The following is a 6,841-nucleotide window of genomic DNA, read 5'->3' as shown; positions in this document are numbered from 1 at the left end:
CTTTATGGACAAAAGATAGTTTCCGTGGGCGCCTATATTAACAACTACTATAAAAGGATATACGAAAACCAAGCCTGTTGGCTGTGAAGAAACGTGGCTCCTCACGGTGTGCTTGAAAGAAAAGAAAAAGCACAACACATAGCGTAATACTGTAGAATGTAAGACAAACAACACTTAAGACAACATATAACAGCTGAGAACTGGATAGGTGAATTTAACACAATAAAAACATTTAATAACAGTTAATAATTAATATAATGCACAATACACATGGACATATATTATGTGAACAAGTAAAATGAATGAATTAATGGTTCTAATACTCCGTAGCACCAATGATGATGGTTGCAATGCCTACTCACCAGATGGAATAGGTTTGCAGGCAGTGGATAATTTAGAGAGTATCCCCTCTCATTTCTTTAAGCTGCTCTCTGCTAACTGGCGTCTCCGTCTGCTCGTGGATGTAACTCATCAAACAGGAACTCCTGCAACACGCTGGGGAGGACGTCCGGTAGATGGCAAACAGCAGCAGCTGATTCGGCACGCCGTCGGCAACGGGAAACTAGCCGGTTAGTGGCGCACACAGATTCGCCAATGCGTGGGGATACTGACACCAAGGTGCTGGGTATTAAAATCGCCACCCTACGCGTTTCGAGAGCGCTCTGCTCTCTTCCTCAGGGGTATATGAAATAAAAGTCCAGAGACATCCTTTAAATACAGGGTCCGCAATTTTAGTAAGTAATTTCACCTGCAGCTGATTGCACATGCGCAGTGGAAAAAATGAGGTAGTTCTTGAAAATGGTTGTGTAATCAAACAGATGCGCAATTGAACAGTCAAAAATGATATTGCAAAAAGCTACTACAATTTGTATACAGCTGTTATACGTAACAAACAACATTGACATGACAAACTTATTCTGTGAATAACAAATAGCATATATAACTAACAAAATATATTTATATATTTACATAATTAATCTAAAATAAAAAATATAATCAAATTTTTTTTTTACGTGATACACTCATATATGAACTTTATAATCGTGATCTATAATGAATTGATGTGCCCATTGATAACTAGTGTAACTTAATATAATGATAATTAAAATATTTGTGAATGTGTTATGCTAATAATAGTGTACTTATGATATATGTAGGAGGAGCCTACTGTTAGAAGTGAAATAGACACTATTATCTGAGGTATGTCTATTGAATGGACGATGGTAATTTTAACCCACAAAAAAAGGATTTCAAATCAAATTCTACATTTAAGCCCATTGGGGACAGAGTGCGTAACTCATAAATCCAATAGGATTCTCTTCTCCCCAAAAGGCTCAATGTATTTCCTCCTCCCCAGTGTGGTGTAATACACTCTATCCCTACACATCTTAGACCTTTCGGATCTCGATTGTGCACCTGAAGAAAATGATTGGACACATTGTGTGTAACTAAACCGGTTTTAATATTGTATATATGTTCGTACAAATGTCTTTTTATAGCTTTTGTGGTCATACCCACATACTGCAGACCACATGGACATTCAAGTAGATACAGTATATAACAAAAGAACTACTACATGTGATATGTTGCTTGATTTTATACTGTTTTTGGGTTTTATTTGATATAAAGTTAGTTTTTTTGGTACTGTATTTGCATGCCGTGCATTTGTTACAGAGGAAGTATCCCCCACAAAGTGCTGCATTGCGATGAAGAGGCTGCAGTGATGGACAGCTAGGTGCCAGTCTCTGTCCAGTGTAAGGGGGTCACCCCCGGTTCCCCTGATTTTCCTTTGCCCCCTGCCTTATCCCTGTGGCAGTGGGGGAAGGGGACGGCGACTTCTCCTGGCGGGCACCGCCCTCTTGGTTTTGGCGCGAGCTTCGCCCATGCGCAGTAAAGATCGCGCACGCGGTCCCCATAGAAAAGAGCTTTGCCAAGGACTACAATTCCCAGCAGCCTCAGGGGACTGCACTTTCACCTTTGTCACAGGCAGCATTGAAGCCAATAGAGCTGGCAGATTCTCATGCTGCAGAGTTGCAACAATGTTGTGTGCAGACAGGGTTTTTAGCAGTTGGAGCAGGCTAATCAGTCAGAGACCGGAGCAGCTCAAGGAAGGAGGTAGGGTACAGGAGTCGGGGACTCCCTGTACTAGGCCAGCACCCCCAGGGCCCGAGATAGCTCAGCTCCCCAGTAAGGTGAGTGTTGCCAGGGGCAGCCCTCAGGTTAGGGACCCTGCCACTTACATTTGTGGGAGCTGGGAAAGGAAGGTTACCGAGAGTTGGAGTCAGGGAGCTGTAGGGAAGGAAGGGTGCGGGGAGCGAGTGCAGCTCCTGCCCCATATAGGTACCTACACCCCAGGTAGGCCCCAACTCCCCACTAGTTTAGTGGGTAAGTGCTGAGGGAGGCCCAAGATAGGGACGCTGCCCTTAGCATAGAGTGCTGCCTTGTCAGAGTCACGGCTGTTAGTGCTGTGAGGTCTGACAGGCAGGCACCTTGTTGTGCAGCACGTTGCCTGCAGCCTCCAGTGAGCTACAGCTTGCTGCTGTAGGCGCTGGGACTAGTTAGAAAGTAGTGAGGCTGAAGGGACTTGGGTAGTTAGGGGAGTGGGACAGGTCATTACCCCCTACCGGCCATAGGAGTTCCCCAAGCCACTGCAGGTTGCTGTACTACAGGGACAGGCCCTAGGTTAGGGTTCCTGTCACGTTAGTACCACTTATATAGATAAGGACACAGCGGCTGCTGCTGTTCCTGTGGAAGCGGTTCGGACCCACGTTGGGGTCCACAGAGACTGTTTCCAGGTTGGGACTGCCCCTGGCGGTCCGCGTGCAAGGAGTTCGGTGTAGGATCAGACGGAACCATCACACGACTGATCCTTTGTGAAGTCCGTTGGAGATCCGAGCACGGGAGTGCTCGGCAGGTACTATCTAACACACAAGTGCACCCACGGGCCCTTAGTATAAATAGTGACTGCGCAGTCACAAACGATCTCTGCAAGAGTGCGGAACATTGGGTGGGGTTCTTTGGACACTGGGTGGGATCACCTGGTGTTGGGGAAGCGTCCTGCGAGACGTCGCAGTAAGTGTCTCCTTGAGAGAGGGACACCGGTTATGTTGGTACATGTCATGATATGTTATTTTATGTTCCTAAGTAAATGGTATCAGTTATTATATATCACTGTGTGTGAGTATTGATTATTGTGATTGTCCTGCGAGGAACCACTCCCCCTCTGGTGGGAGCCATCGCAGGTGGAGGCGCTGCATCGTTGTAAGTGAGTACCCTAGTATAATTGCCCCAGGTTCCCCGTGGCGGAAGCTCAGCCCTCCTGCGAGCCAACAGGTAATGCACCACACCTATGGTAACACCGTATGTTCCCCGCACCCACCGTGTAATCTGCGATTGGGGGGGGAAAACCCGTTACACCTATATTAGGAGCTTTTGTGAATATAATATATGGATATTCGGGTAAAATACCCTCAAGTTCTTTATCCTTTTTTAATATTGGCCAATATTTTTTGAAAGTTTTGCGTATATTTGGTGCCATTTGGTTAAATTGAGTGACAAATGCCAAATTGCCTGTTGTATTAGTATTTTTATTTTTATATTGCAAGAGACTGGTTCTGTCCATCGCTGCAACTTCGGCAATAGTTCTATCTAAGTCCTGTGGGGAATATTTCCTCTCCACAAATTTTTGCTTCAGATCTTCGGCTTGGATTTTAAATGTGTCTGGATGAGAGCTGTTTCTTTTTAGTCTAATGAACTGTCCCTTCGGTATGTTTTTGACCCATGTGGGATTGTGGTGACTTTGTGCATGTAAATAATTATTAGATTGAACAGGTTTAAAATATGTGCTGGTGTGAATGTGGTTATTAACAATAGTGATTTCTAAATCTAAAAATTCTATTTTATTGGGGCTGGTGACAAATGTGAATTTTAAATTATTAATATTATTATTCATATATAACTGAAACTGAGTTAACTGTGCTAGTGTGCCCGACCAAATAAAAATAATATCATCTATGTAGCGCCGCCACAGCACCAAGTTTGCACCATAGGGACAACTGGACCATATATGTTGTTTCTCCCAGTTGCCCATAAATAAATTAGCATAACTAGGTGCAAACTTGGTGCCCATGGCGGTGCCACATACCTGTAAATAAAAAGCCTTATTAAAATAAAAAAATTGTGACAAAGAATAAATTTAATTCCTAAAATCAAAAAATCTTTGTACTCTTTGGAAATGACTGATTCACATCCTTGTTCATGATTAATTATTGTGTATAGTGAATTGACGTCTGCAGTAACAAAAAAATAATGGGGTTGCCACTGAATGTCCTGGAGGGTCTGCAGTATGTGGGTAGTATCCCGGAGATATGAAGGTAATTGTACGACATATTTTTGAAGTTGCCTATCGATATATTGAGATAAATGTGATGTTAACGATTGAATGCCCGAAATGATGGGGCGACCGGGGGGGAAATTTATATTTTTATGTATTTTAGGTATTATATAAAAAAGAGGTAATCTGGGATGTCTATTGTAAAGAAATTCAAACTCTTTTTGAGTAATTAGGTTTTGGTCTAAACCAAATGTTAGATAATTAAATAATTTTTGCTGATATTGTGTAGTGGGATTTGATGGGAGGAGTTGGTAAGTGGATATGTCACCTAAAATTCTTAGTGACTCGTTGATATAGTATGATTTATCCATAATTACCAACCCCCCCCCCCCTTTGTCTGCTGGTTTTATAATTATGTTTTCATTCTCTTCAAGTGCACGTAGTGTCAATTTTTCATCTTTACTAAGATTATCTGTCTTGACTTTATAACTTCGACTTAAGGTCTCTAGGTCATCTGTGACCATGTGGGCAAATGTGTCCACAAAAGGACCACTTAAAAACTTAGGAAAGAAGGTTGAGGGATTCCTGAAAGTAGATGTACTAGTAGTTAGTGGTAAGTTAGTGTTGGTATCTATTCTAGATATGGCGTCTCTTTGAAAATATTTTTTGAGACAAAGTTTGCGTACATATCGTTGAACATCAACATATAACTTAAAACTATCTGGCCCAGTAACTGGAGCAAAAGATAATCCTTTTGATAATAGCTTAGTTTATTTAATGGTAATTGGAGGGCTTTAGATACAAATCTAATTGGTGGATGTACCATGTGATGGCTTCCATTTTATTTTTTGGCAGAAATGACATCATCTTAAGTGATTGGATAATAAAGGAACTATTGGATCTCAATATAAATGTAGAAAATATGCAGGGCCAAAGCTATGACAATGTTGCAAATATACGGGGAAAGCATAATGGAGTTCAAAGACATGTTGAACATGAACCCACGTGCGTTTTATGTACCATGTAGTTCTCATTATTTGAACCTAGTGGTTAACAACACTGCCAAACCCAATATAGGTGCCATTTAATTTTTGGGCTTAATTCAACCGTTGTATAATTTCTTCCCCAGGTCCACCAACAGATAGATCATTCTTTTAAAATCCTTACCCAATTTAACACTAAAGAGAGTTTGTGAAACACGTTGAGAGTCTCGTATTGATGCAGTTAGACCAATTCGATACCATCTGGGAGCGCTCTATGTTGCGTTAGTGTATATTAAAGAAGATGTGACATTTAAAAGTGAACATCATAGCCCCCAGAGTAGAGCTGTTGCGTACACTCTCGCAAAATGTATTTGTGACTATAAATTCATATGTTGTATAATATTTTGTTATGACATATTAAGTACAATCAATCCAGTGAGCAAGCAGTCTATAAACTATGACAAAAACAAGTCCAAAGACCAAATCTGGGGCTCCAAAAAACAATCCCAACAGTAAATTTGGGGCCCTGTTTGTTTAAATCAAAAACACTACAGTAATGTCCAATCCTTTGTCTCATAAATAGAAAGGTATCCTTACCAACTCCACTTATAAATGGTGTAAATGATCAGTCTAGGGGTTTACAGTATACACTGGCGACACACTTTATTCGAGCTTGGCTAGTCCCACGAATTCGGGTATACCCGGGTGTATTGAGGTTTGTGACTGTTTTCTGCCCGAGTACATTGAGTTATTTTCCAAGCAGGGATTGAAGCATTTTATTCCCGCTGGCTGCAATACTGCACAGTATATATATATAAACTGCATTACAATTCATGAATTTATGCCATCTGGTAGACACGCGAAGCATTGCAGCCTATTAAATCCTAATCATTATCATTTAACAGATCAGCCGCCCATCAGCCAGGCATGAACCCAGGCTGGGAAGGCAAATGCAACGGGGCTTGTCAGAGGTTAGGAGTGGCGCATTCCAGGTATCTGCCAGGTACATACCGGGTATTTGCTCGAATAAAGTGTGTCGGTGCAGTATACATGTAGAAAAGATGGCGCCTAGCTGGTTCTGCTCTGTTATTGAGCTATCACAAATCAGCTGTAAATGTTCACATGGAATGGCACCTAGTTAACTTTTTTAATCAATAACTGTAGACTTGCTAGTCGGCCAATATCATAGACTCTATCCTCAATAATAACAAAGTGGAGACTCACGGTTATCAAAGGGTGCATCAGTTCAATCCTACTCCTGTGGGTTGCTGCAGGGCACCTTTTGGTGTGTTGTTCGCTAGGTAGATAGTACAAAGTGAAAAATGTGCGATGCACAACCGGAACGAAAAAATAAATGAACTGGAGAGGGGGTACAGTAACTACACAATTTGCTTTTAATAACTCATCTAATCAAATGACCGGCAACAAAACGCGTGCGCACACAGAGGTTTTCAAACATCTCTATGGAGCTTGGTCCCACCCCCCGTTCGCGTCACGTGTCACTCACGTGCGGCGCGCTCACGGG

General features: G+C 41.9%; 1 long non-coding RNA gene across 1 annotated transcript; it reads right to left on the bottom strand.

The window, feature by feature from the left end:
- Positions 1–213: 213 nt before the first annotated feature.
- Positions 214–6,611, bottom strand: LOC142473890 (uncharacterized). The gene is made up of 2 exons (XR_012790106.1): positions 6,541–6,611; positions 214–495 (listed from the first exon to the last, which is right to left on the bottom strand). It is a non-coding gene; the product is annotated as an uncharacterized LOC142473890 (long non-coding RNA).
- Positions 6,612–6,841: the final 230 nt, after the last annotated feature.

This window comes from Ascaphus truei (assembly GCF_040206685.1).
Source record: "Ascaphus truei isolate aAscTru1 chromosome 13 unlocalized genomic scaffold, aAscTru1.hap1 SUPER_13_unloc_1, whole genome shotgun sequence".
NCBI lineage: Eukaryota > Metazoa > Chordata > Amphibia > Anura > Ascaphidae > Ascaphus > Ascaphus truei.
The sequence above is the reverse complement of the archived record's forward strand: the minus strand, read 5'-3'. Positions and strand labels throughout refer to the sequence as shown.